The sequence below is a fragment of the Topomyia yanbarensis genome, chromosome 1 (genome assembly GCF_030247195.1).
Source record: "Topomyia yanbarensis strain Yona2022 chromosome 1, ASM3024719v1, whole genome shotgun sequence".
Lineage (NCBI taxonomy): Eukaryota > Metazoa > Arthropoda > Insecta > Diptera > Culicidae > Topomyia > Topomyia yanbarensis.
This window is the reverse complement of record NC_080670.1, coordinates 203,938,499-203,958,722: the sequence shown is the minus strand read 5'-3', so window position 1 is coordinate 203,958,722 and position 20,224 is coordinate 203,938,499. Positions and strand designations below refer to the sequence as shown.

General features: G+C 28.7%; 1 protein-coding gene across 3 annotated transcripts in view; it reads right to left on the bottom strand.

Annotated features, from left to right (window-relative positions):
• Positions 1-20,224, bottom strand: part of LOC131688838 (RNA-binding protein MEX3B) — a 101,440-nt gene that overhangs the window by 42,536 nt on the left and 38,680 nt on the right. The window contains exon 2 of one of the 3 annotated variants that reach the window (XM_058973404.1): positions 10,860-10,889. The exons of 1 other annotated variant lie outside the window; for it this stretch is intronic. The gene's annotated coding sequence lies outside the window, so the exon portion shown is untranslated. Of the gene's footprint in view, positions 1-8,895; positions 9,646-10,859; positions 10,890-20,224 lie in introns of those variants that run through there. One more of the 3 variants, XM_058973415.1, reaches the window with a different exon arrangement.

Genomic DNA, 20,224 nt, shown 5'->3' with positions numbered 1-20,224 from the left:
AATCATTCGAGAAGGTGACTACTTGATGGGTTTCAAATTTACCACGCGGTTTTTAACTGTATCAATTTGAAGGGCTAAAAAGTCATCATTACAGATTGTTATATTTGAAGTAGACCAATTGGGATGTCGAAAATTTGTTCAATGGAAAGATTTTTTACTCAATATCCTCATTGTAATGATTATGATAATTAACATACATCAAGAAAGCTCAATTTTCTAAATTGTCCAGCTTTCGAAAATACATTACTATAGTTAATTTATTTTCTACAGAAATGTAAACTGACTTGCACTTGACAGCGGTTTTAGCCACAGGGGTTACTTCGTTTGACGGCTAATTCAAGGTAAGATAAGGGCCATGCGATCCAATTTCACACAATAACTAATTTTTAGCATTTTATGTTCAAATCAATCAAAACGAAGTTCGTTTACGTAAGGATTAACGTCAATTAACATCGAAAAGAATCGAAATATAGCACGTGGTTAAATGATTCCATACGACAAATTCTAGTCCAGCAAAATGGCGCGTACGCATGTTGTGTTTCTGTTAATGACTAACCGATCATTAACCTTCCCGAATTGCCTTTGCGAGTAACCACCACCCCCTTGGAACGTTGAAAATTGGTAGCTTTTCAAGCTCCCTTGGAGTGCGGCTGTTGTTTTTGTTGGGCTGTTAACCGGATCTAATGTTGTTATTCAAACTGGATACAGCAATGATCTGCACTTTTTTGTCGGGTGATTGCACTGTAGCGCTTAAGGCAGGGCCTTGGGCGAATAGTTGAAGGTGGCATTTTTAGATCTGTTTAATGGATCTATTCCGGAATATTAAAAAAGCTAGTTGGAAAAACACTGTATTTAAATTAATTATGGGATTTGCGTTTCGACTTCGTCTCATCAGAATCTGACACTAACTTAAAATTACGATAGATTGATTTCCGGCAGTGAGCCCTTTCCAAAAAACTTTGCTCCTCGGAAGGTTTGTCACAATGAGCCGCATACCACTCCTGCACGGGTTTGGAGTAGTAGCATAAAGCAAAATCAGACTAAAACAAATGTTGTTGATCGCACTGTTTCAAAACCATGTTTGGAGGCACTCGATTTCGTAAAGCTCACTGTTTATGGTGTCTTTGGCCACAAATCTTTCACTACATTTGCAACAACTTCATATGGCCTGCCAAATCAGGTGCTTCGAAGCGAATTTTAATAGCTTCATCGATATCAATTATAACGCAGCACTGGTGTTTCTTCAGCAGCGTCGTGAAGTTTTCGTGCCCTTGTTTGGCAACACTGTGCTGGAGTTCATTCCGATTTGGTACCGTTTTCAATCCAAAATATGTCCCCATCGTACACTAATACCGTGAGATATTTCAGTGCATAACTAATAAGCTTGTCATTACACTATACAGAAAGTTGTCTCTCCTCTCAAATTCTCACGGTTTTACGAAGGCGAAGCAATCATTACATATGCCGTATATGAGATTGTTATTTTTTCCAATGTGTGCTACAAGCGCACAATATTTCCCATATAAAGTGCATGTCGCTCCTGAGTGCCCTGTTTACATGTACTTCTGAGTGTCCAGAAGGGGTTGGTAAATAGGACACAACTGACCGCAACTCCACTGTCGTGACTTGTATTTCCTTATGCTGCTTCGTTGTACTGACGAGTTTTTTATTTGATTTCCGTTATTACCGGATAGATTTCTCAAGATGATGACATTTTTTTTCGTCAAGGTCTCGAGACGTGATCGACAAATCTCAGCTCTGATTTAGGTCGACTTTCTGGGTGAAACTTGGATGAAATTTTTTTAGTCAAGTACCGCCGTTCAGATTCGGGTTCCGCTTGAAAAGAGCAATCAGCTACTCCGCGTTGTTCCCGATTTCCATCCAGCTCATGGCTTGTGGACCACTGTCATCCGTTCCTGGAACATATGCAACATCCGGGCGAACGGTTTTGGATAGATCTGTGTCACGTTATCTTCCCGCAGCTATGAGCTCGTCGTTGGTAATGTGTATCCTCTCCTCACCGTCCTGATCACACCGTGTTGGAGGTCAGACAGTTGAAATTTTGCGGGAACATCCTGTCGATGGTCTTTAGGTCTTCGTGGCCCTCTTTCACGTATCAAATTATTATTTTTGGACACACCTATAATTGATTCTCAAACTTCTCTGCGAATAATATGCTGCCGTCATTGGAAAGATCTAGGTGCAGCCAGCGCTACTAGTAATATACGCCCTCTTGGATTGGTGAAGCCAATGTCCCAAACAATTGCGCAAACAGTCAAGTCAAGTTACAAACTTAATTTGCTATTCCGAATCTCAGTTATTTGTTGCATTTTTTGCCGAGATCTCAGCAAACAGTTTTTTTTTGCTGAGATCTCAGTTAAAGAGGCGTTTGTTCGCTGAAATTCGGAATATATTTCGCCGCAAATCAGCAAACAAATGTGACCTGTGATAAAAGTTTCTAAATGTGCGGAAACTACCTAATTGAATTCAGTGTGTTCAAGGATATCATGAGTCGGCTGTAAAGTTAATCAGATATTAGCTTAAAAAGTTGAACTCAACGCATTCAGCTATTAGGGACCCGAAGAGGACAATTTGAGATACGCAATAAAAACTTCTTTGGAGAGATTCCTGGTCAATCTCAAAGACTTCAAAGATCTATACTACCCATCATCGCATATTTGTCCCGCTTTCGATTTGCGATCATGGCAGTATACTAAACTATTAAGAAACTTACACTACAAAATTGCGGTATACGAAAAGAGCTATCCAGCAACCAAATGGACTAGGGAAAGAGAAGTACCATGGTTGATCAAGAAACTTGAGAATGTTCGACACAAAACATCTCTGTCGAATGACCTACAACACAATATCACATGCGCAACGCGGTGTGTTGCCGATCCGCATCTGAGCCGTACTACGAAATCGTCTGGAGGAACCCTTCTGGCTCGAGGAAGACCGCCCGGCGACACGATGCATCCGTTCGAATCTGTAATCCTTACCGTTAATTCCCGAAGCCGGAAACTGAAAGTTATTATCTTACCTCCCCCCCCCCCCCCCCCCGGCAGCTTTGCCCGCCCTCTCTCTCCTGTCTCTGATACACAGATGTAGTACATTAGCCCCCCTCCCCCTCCTCAATTTGAATACCTTCCCAAAATTTATGTGCCCCTTGTCTTCTAGTTTTAGTTGAGCTTTGCAAACATGTTACCTCGTTAAGAAATGCCCAACAGTACCACTACTTAAAAATAGCCCTGATTAATCCCCCCCTAATCTTAAAAAATTGAACCACCCCCTCTAGTTATTTTTAGTTTTAATATGTCTGTAAAATGTTCCGCTTAGTTAATAATTAATTGTTCCAATAATATATATTCTAAAAATCCCAAAGTGCATTACTGTACAAAGACACACAAACTGGGACCCCTAATCTTACGAATATTATATTATCCCCGCTTGTATGTGTATAAGTTAGCCCCAGTTTCAAGAATTTATTGTATTATTATTTCGATTATAGAGGTTTTAACCTTAAGATCATTCGCCTCTTCGGCTTAGAAAAATCTCTTACCCAATGTGCGGGGTTGGGATCCGAACCCAGCCCTAGTAACAATTGAGGTTTTATGGTAGTTTTATAGGCACTCATAAAACTTAGATTGCACTTATAGCATGCTATAAAACTTCAATTGTTACTTGGGCAGGTGAGCTGAGTACAAGACAATCGATTTACCAACTACGCTATGCCCGCCCCCATTTCTAAGAAATTCAAAATGTAAAACAAAGAAGAAATGGCACCTTTAAGCTAACGCAAACGTGCTTTATCAAATAAACGAGTTGAATAAAAAAAAGAAGCTTGAGAAATGTACAGGAGGTCTATGTACAATGAAATTAAATCAGTCAAATACGCAGTAACAAATGATCAACCAAGATCCCTGAGCAAGAGGGCTTTGATCGAGGACAACAAAATCATTAGAAAATTTAAGAGGGAGGTCTGGAAAACTTTGCGAGGAGGTGGAATGCTACTACCGTCGTCATCGAGATGCATGGCGGAGGTAAAAGAAACTGGAGAACATTGTAAAAAAGTATGCACAATATCGCTTTTTATTGACATTGAGGGAAACTTCGACAATACCGCATCCGGGTGACAGCGTTGTTGGACGTAACGTCGAAAATCACTTGAGGTTGTCCTCATAGAGGAGTACTGTCACCCCTTCGGTGGTCCTTGGATATCCCCGACGAACTGGAAGGTTTGGTATTCTAAGTTCTGCTAATATCCTGCTCTTTCTTTAATACCTGGCTATAATTCAATGAAATGCCGCCGTGTTTTTCTTTGTTGATGTGTTTAGGAATCCAGAGAAGAGAGCGATTCATTAGAGTGCAAGGCGATATAATCACACTAATCTGAGGAAGAATATCTGCGCAGTCAAGATTACTAGACGTACCAAATATTAATAAAAATATTTTTAGTGAAAGTGCGGAGAATGTCTAGCATCGGCAAATCAAACAGCACCATGTATCAATCGTTATACGGTGGTAGACTGGTAGGATCCTTCTATAATGAATTTCTCAGAACCTATCGCGCGAAACATCTTCATACGCGTTCCAAGCGGGGTTCGCGTGCGCAGCATACGCTGAGATAATATATTCGTTAATCTACCACAAATGGGTTTCGAACAGAAAACTTTCGTAAAATTAACGAATTTTTCTTACACAAGAATCATTCGCATTTACTTTTATTTTTATTACGGGTTTTTCATGAAATTCACGAAACGACTTTCGTAGGATTATTACGAATTGGTCGATGAAGTATACGAAAGTATTCATGAGCACCTTTCGTAAAATGGACGATTTTTTTTACGAAGAATCCACAAATATATTGATTGAGGTATGAGAGTCGCAGTAAGTAGTTTTTTGGACACCACCGGATGGGTGTCATTACTCAGAACCCGATTCATTCGCATACAGAGGTCAGTTTGCTCCACCAGTATTGGAACACAAAACACAGTTCACCGTTCGACTGGAGCTTTGCAAACATCGTCAACAAAGCCTTAGAATTGGTTCAAAACGTTCTACCTAACTTAATATGGCAACCTCAAGGAAGTCACCTAGGGCCGTTAATTTTCGTTTTATTTATCAACGGCCTCTGTACTCGTATTAAATTGGGAAAACTTTTCGACGTCGTTGATTTAAACATCGATCTATCATATTTGATCTGCCACTCCGGAATGTACGGAACTATATAGCAATCTGAACTGCGATATTATACATGTCACAGAACAAAATTATATTTGTATATACTGATACTCTTCATTCATACAGATACAACAATCAGTATTATAAGCCACGATTACGGATGCTTGAACGAAGAAGTCATCTCACAGAATTCATTTTCTGTATCGATCTCTTTACCTCGAAAAATAAATCGATTTGGTTCAACAGCAGATTAACATATCAATTTCTTTTTAGAAATGCCCATCACTGCGAAAGATGTTCGTAACTTTATAATTGGCTAGTATATATAAATCAAACGACTTGGTTTTGAATTATCCGACGTTTCGACCGTTTTTGGTGACCTTTTTCAAGGAAAATAACTGTCTGTCACTTTTGTTAGGGATGCCTTTCTCCAGCGCTGAGAAGTTATAAATATATTTTTCATATATGTGCTAGACGTTTAGTATTGGCACAAGAAATTTTTCACACTATTTATCACCGTGCATTACTCAGCGTTCGCTTTGAAACGTTAGCCGCGTGTTATTTCAACTGTCAAATAAAGCACATATCACGTTTTCATAGGAAGTTAGGTTACGTGTCCTAATTAACACTCAAGCTCATTTTGTTATATTTTTTAAACTCGAATACACATACGCATACACATTGTTCAGTACAAACTATGTCATGAAGTGCAACAGATTCAAACCCAGAAAGAATAGAACAAACAATCTTTAAATCAACAACGTCGAATAGTTTGCCCAATTTAACACGAGTACAGAGGCCGTTAATAAATAAAACGAAAATTAACGGCCCTAGGTGACTTCCTTGAGGTTGCTATATTAAGCTAGGTAGAACGTGTTAAACCACTTGTAATGAAATCACATCAACCAGGCAGATATGATCCCATATATCGAGCTAACCACGGAAGTAATCATAGTTTGCTGCGGTTTCAACCATTTTTTCGCAAAAAAAAATAAATTTCGTGGGAATCGACTACTGCTTTACATGAGCTGTTAGGCACCATAAGAAATCGACTCAGACATCACTACAATAAATATTACATTAAAAGTCCATTAACTTTTCCCAAGGAAGTTGGATTGATTTGCAGTCTTCAAGAAAGTTGTAGACGATAAAATTATCTTTCTTAATTACATTGATAAAGTAATGTATATAGTGCCATCTAGCAGTGAAACTGTGAGTTATTGGGGTTTCTCCATCTAAATTGATGAAAAATCTTATAAACTGGAACCTCCATTTAGGAACTAAACCGGGGGTTCGTAAATTAAGTTAGTTCGTCAAAAAGTGTTCGTTATTTGGGACTGCGTTCGTATTTTTTTTTTGCTTTTTGCAATCACATTTTAAATACGTTTCGTCAAAGCAGTTCACATAATTTAATAATTATTATATATGAGTATTTTTGGAGCGGGCTAGACCAGTAGATGACCGAAAACGATGAGTGACGTCATTTTGAAGGCCAAGATGACGACTTTCGGTTGAGTAAAACTTTCTATAATCTTATCATCATTATCCCTATATACAGTGAAGTCTCGTTTTTATCGGCTCCTTGGTGAATTTTAGGCTGACAAAACAAGGAAAAAATCGAGACATATTTTTTTCTTTCTTTTTAATAGAACTATATTGTTCAAATATTTCTTTTTACTTCCCTGAGTCTCAAAATCCTGATTATTTAGTATAAATGTCCCTTAGATGATCTTCAGGTGGAAAATTTACAAAAAAACATGTTTATTTTTTCACATTTTGCATATTTGAGATAAGAAAAAATTTGCTCAAGAAAGGATTTACTCGAATTTGGCTTGGTTCGTCTGCTAGAGCCAATCAAACGAAATTTCATATAAGGTTGACAAAATCGGGTCAAAAAGCTGTCAAAATCAGGGACGAAATCGGGGACTGATAAAATCGGATCTTCACTGTACACAATTCCATTCCGAAAATACCCGTATTTATGAGGTTATAGAAATCTTGGATTTCAAAATGGCTCCAAACATCGATTTCCGTCATCTACTCGTTAACCCTATGCAGGATATAGCAATAATTAGCTAATCATAGGATAAATTGCGCAGCTTCATATTTCACTATACGACCTCAAACTTTTTTACAAACTTGGTTTGCGAATTTAGTTCGTAAAAAAGTCACGTAAATCGGATATTACGTAAAAAAGGGTTTATAGATGGAGGTTTCAGTGTACAAACTTAAAATACTTATCTTTTTCACTATTCTTTGTTTCATGTTTTTTGGCGTCAATGGATTTTGAACGATACATCACAAATTTGAATACGATCCGAAAATTGCGCTTGTCCCTTAATTACGTAGCTGTAATGGTCATCCAACTACTTATTACCGGTTTGAGCGGTATTCTTTGGTTCATAGTCTTACTGAAGCTGCCAAACTGAACCAACTCCGTTCCAAGATAAAGAAGCCTCAACAGTAATATGTTCACTTCTATGTTCGAATGTATTGTGACTATTGCTCAGAATTTTGGATTGTTTGATAGTAAGGGCTTTAACCTCGATGGGTCATTCGTCCTTTCAAAATTTTCTGATCTTCGAACGAATCATTTCCACCAAATCCAAGTATTTTACACCTTAAACTCAATTGACACTAGGATATTCTGCCAGTAGAGTTTCTAGATTTCCTACCAACAAGTTTATTCTTCGCAAGCCACCTGTGGAGAGTTCAGGATGACACTGATTGTTTCAGCTGGTGGTTCGAATGTATCCGTAGTGGCAAGTTGTCCTCAACCGCGAAAGTTTTCCAGGGTGTCCAGTCGAATACACGTGGTTTCGAGTTATGACGAACATTAAAACATGTTGTCGGTCTTTCTAGAGCACGAGAGCAATATCTCGCTACGATTATTCCTCTCCACTAATTCCTTTTTCAAAATCTTTTCGACTCCTTTTTCTAAATAAGCTGGCAACATTTTGCTGAGCTGAAAATAGACTTTTAATGCTATTTTCGGCGTTTCTCCTAATTTGAGTATACTTACAATAGTACTTAAAGTGCATTTAAAAAAACGAAATTCTGATCAGATAACGAATGTGGTCCTATTTTAAGTCGCATTGTTTTGATGATACCCCCGTTTAAATGTCAACTCTAACAAAGATAGTAACGCACATTGACACATCAGTGCCAGCGCCCACCGCTAGATGGGATCATCTGAATCATACCCAGGAGCTGGTTGGCGCATAAAGAAATATTAACACCGCAGTGCTTTTTTGTTCATAACAGAAAGTGTTTGGTTTGATAGTTTTGAATGAAAAACAAAAACTCGATTTGTTTACATTTTGCAGTTAGGCCCTTTCCAAATTTTGGTCTCAAATTCTAAGTACTGGAGAATTGCGTGAAATCGAACACACGACCAAACGCGATAAACGTGCTGAAAACAAAATTGGCGAACAAAAGGCGAACAATGAATCAGCAGACGAGACGAGAAGATACAACCAAAACAACATAACTACCACACCAACCACACAGCTACGTATAATATTGAACGTGTATCCAAGCAACGTCGATCGAGAGTGAGAATTCCATGTCGTCCGCATAAAACCATAATTATCATCATCATCATCGGCACCATCGCCGGTCAGTCAGACCTTGGGGTTGTGGCCACCACAGAACCCTGAAAGATCTATTGAGGAACACTACTTCGAAGCCCCCAAAGACCGGATGAAAGCTTACCTCCCTTCAGTCGGTCCCGTCGCTCTTTCTCTCTCCTTCTCTTGCTCAGTCTCTTTCGTCTGCTTCGCCCCGTGGATATTGGTCGTAGCACTGCACAAGCCCCCCTCGGTTCGTTGCCGTAAGGTATGTCTGGCCAGTTACTACACCACTACACTATATGTATACATATGCATATTCACCACCACTGCGATACACACACACCTTCCAACCACCAGCCCTTTTTTCTGCCAATAATAGCTATTATGCTGTTCAGTCGGAGGCTCTGTCTCTCGATCCGGCCAACTTTTGCTCTCGTTTCAGACCGGGGCCGGTTCTTCTTCGCACGAACAAACTACACGGCGAGAACCTTCTACAGGCAACTCGAGCCCCTCTTCCGAACAACACCTTCTCAACTGAACGGAGTCTTTCTTTCCTTTTTTTCTTTTACTTTCGCCAATGCAATTCTCCTCGCACCACTGAACTGACTGTCAAAATCGGGGGGAGACCGGCAGTGTTTTTAATTTCACTGGAATACAATCGACCGCAGAGAATATTGATTTTTTTTCCTTACGGCTAGACGGCGGTTCTTCTGCCCCGAAGACGGACACCAAACCAAACGAATCCGTGGTACGAAACTGTCACACACGTGTGGATACTAATTCAACCGAACTCGCAGTCCCTACGGTTGGCTGGTCCTTGAATAACTGATCACACACCGCTGATAGATGGTTGCTAGCCGGTTGTTCTGTTTCTGCTGCTATTCGTCGTCTTCCAGTCAGCGCACGGAAGGGGGGGGGGGGGGCGGATGTGTGTGTGGGCTCTCAGTCCTTGATGTCTCGTTTGCGATTATGTGCTATGTTCCACCGGCTGACCCGTCGTAATGTGTATGCTGCACTAATGCGTACACGGTACCAGTCCACCAGTACCAGACTACTGCCGCCGCCGGTTCCGATCCGATACGAGCGGATCCCACTGATTGGGTTCTCCACCATCATCGCGCGGTCGGCGAAACGCGAAACTTTCGCTCTTGTGCGCTCTCTTCTCTTTGGTTCTTTGTCGTCTCGCCGTCATTCGTCTTCGCAGCAGCAAGGCGACTCATCGTAGCAAGCGAGGAAATGGGTGGTGATGATAAAAAAATGTTCTCAACGACCGTTATCGGATCTCTCTCTGTGATCCTGTCGGCTCGGTGGGCCTCATGAGCATCCCTATCTGTATAGGGTAGAACATTCGAGGAGGGGTGGTGGATTGATTTCATACTACTCTACCAGTCTACTAATTGAATACAAAAGGTGGACTCTTCTGTTGTTGTTCTCACACCTACGCGGGCGATGAGAGAGAGAGAGAGAGCGATTTATGTTCCCGCTCAGTGCTCACCGGTGTTATGCTCCGATACATAAATGAACTCGGGGTTTGAGGTAGAAAAAAAAACAAAATTGTTTGTGAGTGTGCGTGTGTAGTACGCATTTTGTAAAAATGCCGGTATGCTTCTTTTATGTAAAGGAAGTGGACCACGCGAGAGGAGAGACGGTTTCGTTAGTTTTGGAGCATAAACTGCAGGGTGGTGGTGGCGATTAATTTGAGAAATCGTACACATTCGCGATTTTTCACATTTTGGGGGGTGGTGAGCGGTGAGTTCTGCACACGGTGGGCTGTTGGACTAGTTGTGTGGTTAGAAATACATACGCTGTTGAGGGGGGTATGATGGAATATTGAAACGAAGAAAACATTTCCAAAAGGCAGCGAAAATGCAAACTACCCTAGATTCAAAGGTTAGACATTAGTTGAAATCAAAGCAAGCTGTGTCGAATTTGATGATAAAAAAAATTGGCACTATTTGAAATGGTCCTATTCGGAAGTTACAGCCTCTCTTTGTTTACTTTTTTTGATAATTATAAAACTTTCCAATTTTACAGGGAAAATTAATATTAAAATTGACATTTTTGCTAATATAGTTTATCTTAATTCAAGAATTTATGTCGACTTACCTAGGGAAGCAATCTCCGAAAAATACGAATCTGAAATTTTAATCAAAAAAGGAAAATAGTTGTGTTATTTCGACTAGAGAAGAAAAAGGATTGTGAAATTTTATAATTTTCAACAACTAGGAAACTTTGTGAAAGTTGAACATTCATAGATTTTCTTATTATTCTAGTTTATTTGACAGATGGAAAATTTGAGTAATGCTCTATAGATATCGAAAAAACTACAAAAACTAATTTGAACTTTTTTTTCAAATATTGTAAGTAAGATCGGAACAAAAAATTTATCTCCGATTTGTAAATCGACCGTGCAAAGCCCATTTTGTATCTCGAGTTTTGGATCCCAGGAACGGATTCGGTTTGCATTAGAATTTCTCAAATTAAAAATGTTGGGTCATGCGCGCTGTTTGGTTTAAAAAACAAAATAAAATTATCGTCTTCGTGTGCGGATTTCAATTTATGCGCAACCAAAAACTTATTGGATAAACAAACAATATAAATTCCACTTGAAGCATACGTGAACATAGCGACCCGAAAACGAATTATCGTTCTTTTTATTTTTATTGAGAGTATCGGTTAGATCGAGGCGAGGGGAATTCAAGCCTAACATGCCTTTCAGTAGCAGCACAGTAGCAGTTGATTTTTGGTATTGCAAGATTCGTCCATCTGCTCGTGAAACTAAATATTAATACATAAAACATAAAACATAAAACATAAAACATAAAACATAAAACATAAAACATAAAACATAAAACATAAAACATAAAACATAAAACATAAAACATAAAACATAAAACATAAAACATAAAACATAAAACATAAAACATAAAACATAAAACATAAAACATAAAACATAAAACATAAAACATAAAACATAAAACATAAAACATAAAACATAAAACATAAAACATAAAACATAAAACATAAAACATAAAACATAAAACATAAAACATAAAACATAAAACATAAAACATAAAACATAAAACATAAAACATAAAACATAAAACATAAAACATAAAACATAAAACATAAAACATAAAACATAAAACATAAAACATAAAACATAAAACATAAAACATAAAACATAAAACATAAAACATAAAACATAAAACATAAAACATAAAACATAAAACATAAAACATAAAACATAAAACATAAAACATAAAACATAAAACATAAAACATAAAACATAAAACATAAAACATAAAACATAAAACATAAAACATAAAACATAAAACATAAAACATAAAACATAAAACATAAAACATAAAACATAAAACATAAAACATAAAACATAAAACATAAAACATAAAACATAAAACATAAAACATAAAACATAAAACATAAAACATAAAACATAAAACATAAAACATAAAACATAAAACATAAAACATAAAACATAAAACATAAAACATAAAACATAAAACATAAAACATAAAACATAAAACATAAAACATAAAACATAAAACATAAAACATAAAACATAAAACATAAAACATAAAACATAAAACATAAAACATAAAACATAAAACATAAAACATAAAACATAAAACATAAAACATAAAACATAAAACATAAAACATAAAACATAAAACATAAAACATAAAACATAAAACATAAAACATAAAACATAAAACATAAAACATAAAACATAAAACATAAAACATAAAACATAAAACATAAAACATAAAACATAAAACATAAAACATAAAACATAAAACATAAAACATAAAACATAAAACATAAAACATAAAACATAAAACATAAAACATAAAACATAAAACATAAAACATAAAACATAAAACATAAAACATAAAACATAAAACATAAAACATAAAACATAAAACATAAAACATAAAACATAAAACATAAAACATAAAACATAAAACATAAAACATAAAACATAAAACATAAAACATAAAACATAAAACATAAAACATAAAACATAAAACATAAAACATAAAACATAAAACATAAAACATAAAACATAAAACATAAAACATAAAACATAAAACATAAAACATAAAACATAAAACATAAAACATAAAACATAAAACATAAAACATAAAACATAAAACATAAAACATAAAACATAAAACATAAAACATTAAAACATAAAACATAAAACATAAAACATAAAACATAAAACATAAAACATAAAACATAAAACATAAAACATAAAACATAAAACATAAAACATAAAACATAAAACATAAAACATAAAACATAAAACATAAAACATAAAACATAAAACATAAAACATAAAACATAAAACATAAAACATAAAACATAAAACATAAAACATAAAACATAAAACATAAAACATAAAACATAAAACATAAAACATAAACATAAAACATAAAACATAAAACATAAAACATAAAACATAAAACATAAAACATAAAACATAAAACATAAAACATAAAACATAAAACATAAAACATAAAACATAAAACATAAAACATAAAACATAAAACATAAAACATAAAACATAAAACATAAAACATAAAACATAAAACATAAAACATAAAACATAAAACATAAAACATAAAACATAAAACATAAAACATAAAACATAAAACATAAAACATAAAACATAAAACATAAAACATAAAACATAAAACATAAAACATAAAACATAAAACATAAAACATAAAACATAAAACATAAAACATAAAACATAAAACATAAAACATAAAACATAAAACATAAAACATAAAACATAAAACATAAAACATAAAACATAAAACATAAAACATAAAACATAAAACATAAAACATAAAACATAAAACATAAAACATAAAACATAAAACATAAAACATAAAACATAAAACATAAAACATAAAACATAAAACATAAAACATAAAACATAAAACATAAAACATAAAACATAAAACATAAAACATAAAACATAAAACATAAAACATAAAACATAAAACATAAAACATAAAACATAAAACATAAAACATAAAACATAAAACATAAAACATAAAACATAAAACATAAAACATAAAACATAAAACATAAAACATAAAACATAAAACATAAAACATAAAACATAAAACATAAAACATAAAACATAAAACATAAAACATAAAACATAAAACATAAAACATAAAACATAAAACATAAAACATAAAACATAAAACATAAAACATAAAACATAAAACATAAAACATAAAACATAAAACATAAAACATAAAACATAAAACATAAAACATAAAACATAAAACATAAAACATAAAACATAAAACATAAAACATAAAACATAAAACATAAAACATAAAACATAAAACATAAAACATAAAACATAAAACATAAAACATAAAACATAAAACATAAAACATAAAACATAAAACATAAAACATAAAACATAAAACATAAAACATAAAACATAAAACATAAAACATAAAACATAAAACATAAAACATAAAACATAAAACATAAAACATAAAACATAAAACATAAAACATAAAACATAAAACATAAAACATAAAACATAAAACATAAAACATAAAACATAAAACATAAAACATAAAACATAAAACATAAAACATAAAACATAAAACATAAAACATAAAACATAAAACATAAAACATAAAACATAAAACATAAAACATAAAACATAAAACATAAAACATAAAACATAAAACATAAAACATAAAACATAAAACATAAAACATAAAACATAAAACATAAAACATAAAACATAAAACATAAAACATAAAACATAAAACATAAAACATAAAACATAAAACATAAAACATAAAACATAAAACATAAAACATAAAACATAAAACATAAAACATAAAACATAAAACATAAAACATAAAACATAAAACATAAAACATAAAACATAAAACATAAAACATAAAACATAAAACATAAAACATAAAACATAAAACATAAAACATAAAACATAAAACATAAAACATAAAACATAAAACATAAAACATAAAACATAAAACATAAAACATAAAACATAAAACATAAAACATAAAACATAAAACATAAAACATAAAACATAAAACATAAAACATAAAACATAAAACATAAAACATAAAACATAAAACATAAAACATAAAACATAAAACATAAAACATAAAACATAAAACATAAAACATAAAACATAAAACATAAAACATAAAACATAAAACATAAAACATAAAACATAAAACATAAAACATAAAACATAAAACATAAAACATAAAACATAAAACATAAAACATAAAACATAAAACATAAAACATAAAACATAAAACATAAAACATAAAACATAAAACATAAAACATAAAACATAAAACATAAAACATAAAACATAAAACATAAAACATAAAACATAAAACATAAAACATAAAACATAAAACATAAAACATAAAACATAAAACATAAAACATAAAACATAAAACATAAAACATAAAACATAAAACATAAAACATAAAACATAAAACATAAAACATAAAACATAAAACATAAAACATAAAACATAAAACATAAAACATAAAACATAAAACATAAAACATAAAACATAAAACATAAAACATAAAACATAAAACATAAAACATAAAACATAAAACATAAAACATAAAACATAAAACATAAAACATAAAACATAAAACATAAAACATAAAACATAAAACATAAAACATAAAACATAAAACATAAAACATAAAACATAAAACATAAAACATAAAACATAAAACATAAAACATAAAACATAAAACATAAAACATAAAACATAAAACATAAAACATAAAACATAAAACATAAAACATAAAACATAAAACATAAAACATAAAACATAAAACATAAAACATAAAACATAAAACATAAAACATAAAACATAAAACATAAAACATAAAACATAAAACATAAAACATAAAACATAAAACATAAAACATAAAACATAAAACATAAAACATAAAACATAAAACATAAAACATAAAACATAAAACATAAAACATAAAACATAAAACATAAAACATAAAACATAAAACATAAAACATAAAACATAAAACATAAAACATAAAACATAAAACATAAAACATAAAACATAAAACATAAAACATAAAACATAAAACATAAAACATAAAACATAAAACATAAAACATAAAACATAAAACATAAAACATAAAACATAAAACATAAAACATAAAACATAAAACATAAAACATAAAACATAAAACATAAAACATAAAACATAAAACATAAAACATAAAACATAAAACATAAAACATAAAACATAAAACATAAAACATAAAACATAAAACATAAAACATAAAACATAAAACATAAAACATAAAACATAAAACATAAAACATAAAACATAAAACATAAAACATAAAACATAAAACATAAAACATAAAACATAAAACATAAAACATAAAACATAAAACATAAAACATAAAACATAAAACATAAAACATAAAACATAAAACATAAAACATAAAACATAAAACATAAAACATAAAACATAAAACATAAAACATAAAACATAAAACATAAAACATAAAACATAAAACATAAAACATAAAACATAAAACATAAAACATAAAACATAAAACATAAAACATAAAACATAAAACATAAAACATAAAACATAAAACATAAAACATAAAACATAAAACATAAAACATAAAACATAAAACATAAAACATAAAACATAAAACATAAAACATAAAACATAAAACATAAAACATAAAACATAAAACATAAAACATAAAACATAAAACATAAAACATAAAACATAAAACATAAAACATAAAACATAAAACATAAAACATAAAACATAAAACATAAAACATAAAACATAAAACATAAAACATAAAACATAAAACATAAAACATAAAACATAAAACATAAAACATAAAACATAAAACATAAAACATAAAACATAAAACATAAAACATAAAACATAAAACATAAAACATAAAACATAAAACATAAAACATAAAACATAAAACATAAAACATAAAACATAAAACATAAAACATAAAACATAAAACATAAAACATAAAACATAAAACATAAAACATAAAACATAAAACATAAAACATAAAACATAAAACATAAAACATAAAACATAAAACATAAAACATAAAACATAAAACATAAAACATAAAACATAAAACATAAAACATAAAACATAAAACATAAAACATAAAACATAAAACATAAAACATAAAACATAAAACATAAAACATAAAACATAAAACATAAAACATAAAACATAAAACATAAAACATAAAACATAAAACATAAAACATAAAACATAAAACATAAAACATAAAACATAAAACATAAAACATAAAACATAAAACATAAAACATAAAACATAAAACATAAAACATAAAACATAAAACATAAAACATAAAACATAAAACATAAAACATAAAACATAAAACATAAAACATAAAACATAAAACATAAAACATAAAACATAAAACATAAAACATAAAACATAAAACATAAAACATAAAACATAAAACATAAAACATAAAACATAAAACATAAAACATAAAACATAAAACATAAAACATAAAACATAAAACATAAAACATAAAACATAAAACATAAAACATAAAACATAAAACATAAAACATAAAACATAAAACATAAAACATAAAACATAAAACATAAAACATAAAACATAAAACATAAAACATAAAACATAAAACATAAAACATAAAACATAAAACATAAAACATAAAACATAAAACATAAAACATAAAACATAAAACATAAAACATAAAACATAAAACATAAAACATAAAACATAAAACATAAAACATAAAACATAAAACATAAAACATAAAACATAAAACATAAAACATAAAACATAAAACATAAAACATAAAACATAAAACATAAAACATAAAACATAAAACATAAAACATAAAACATAAAACATAAAACATAAAACATAAAACATAAAACATAAAACATAAAACATAAAACATAAAACATAAAACATAAAACATAAAACATAAAACATAAAACATAAAACATAAAACATAAAACATAAAACATAAAACATAAAACATAAAACATAAAACATAAAACATAAAACATAAAACATAAAACATAAAACATAAAACATAAAACATAAAACATAAAACATAAAACATAAAACATAAAACATAAAACATAAAACATAAAACATAAAACATAAAACATAAAACATAAAACATAAAACATAAAACATAAAACATAAAACATAAAACATAAAACATAAAACATAAAACATAAAACATAAAACATAAAACATAAAACATAAAACATAAAACATAAAACATAAAACATAAAACATAAAACATAAAACATAAAACATAAAACATAAAACATAAAACATAAAACATAAAACATAAAACATAAAACATAAAACATAAAACATAAAACATAAAACATAAAACATAAAACATAAAACATAAAACATAAAACATAAAACATAAAACATAAAACATAAAACATAAAACATAAAACATAAAACATAAAACATAAAACATAAAACATAAAACATAAAACATAAAACATAAAACATAAAACATAAAACATAAAACATAAAACATAAAACATAAAACATAAAACATAAAACATAAAACATAAAACATAAAACATAAAACATAAAACATAAAACATAAAACATAAAACATAAAACATAAAACATAAAACATAAAACATAAAACATAAAACATAAAACATAAAACATAAAACATAAAACATAAAACATAAAACATAAAACATAAAACATAAAACATAAAACATAAAACATAAAACATAAAACATAAAACATAAAACATAAAACATAAAACATAAAACATAAAACATAAAACATAAAACATAAAACATAAAACATAAAACATAAAACATAAAACATAAAACATAAAACATAAAACATAAAACATAAAACATAAAACATAAAACATAAAACATAAAACATAAAACATAAAACATAAAACATAAAACATAAAACATAAAACATAAAACATAAAACATAAAACATAAAACATAAAACATAAAACATAAAACATAAAACATAAAACATAAAACATAAAACATAAAACATAAAACATAAAACATAAAACATAAAACATAAAACATAAAACATAAAACATAAAACATAAAACATAAAACATAAAACATAAAACATAAAACATAAAACATAAAACATAAAACATAAAACATAAAACATAAAACATAAAACATAAAACATAAAACATAAAACATAAAACATAAAACATAAAACATAAAACATAAAACATAAAACATAAAACATAAAACATAAAACATAAAACATAAAACATAAAACATAAAACATAAAACATAAAACATAAAACATAAAACATAAAACATAAAACATAAAACATAAAACATAAAACATAAAACATAAAACATAAAACATAAAACATAAAACATAAAACATAAAACATAAAACATAAAACATAAAACATAAAACATAAAACATAAAACATAAAACATAAAACATAAAACATAAAACATAAAACATAAAACATAAAACATAAAACATAAAACATAAAACATAAAACATAAAACATAAAACATAAAACATAAAACATAAAACATAAAACATAAAACATAAAACATAAAACATAAAACATAAAACATAAAACATAAAACATAAAACATAAAACATAAAACATAAAACATAAAACATAAAACATAAAACATAAAACATAAAACATAAAACATAAAACATAAAACATAAAACATAAAACATAAAACATAAAACATAAAACATAAAACATAAAACATAAAACATAAAACATAAAACATAAAACATAAAACATAAAACATAAAACATAAAACATAAAACATAAAACATAAAACATAAAACATAAAACATAAAACATAAAACATAAAACATAAAACATAAAACATAAAACATAAAACATAAAACATAAAACATAAAACATAAAACATAAAACATAAAACATAAAACATAAAACATAAAACATAAAACATAAAACATAAAACATAAAACATAAAACATAAAACATAAAACATAAAACATAAAACATAAAACATAAAACATAAAACATAAAACATAAAACATAAAACATAAAACATAAAACATAAAACATAAAACATAAAACATAAAACATAAAACATAAAACATAAAACATAAAACATAAAACATAAAACATAAAACATAAAACATAAAACATAAAACATAAAACATAAAACATAAAACATAAAACATAAAACATAAAACATAAAACATAAAACATAAAACATAAAACATAAAACATAAAACATAAAACATAAAACATAAAACATAAAACATAAAACATAAAACATAAAACATAAAACATAAAACATAAAACATAAAACATAAAACATAAAACATAAAA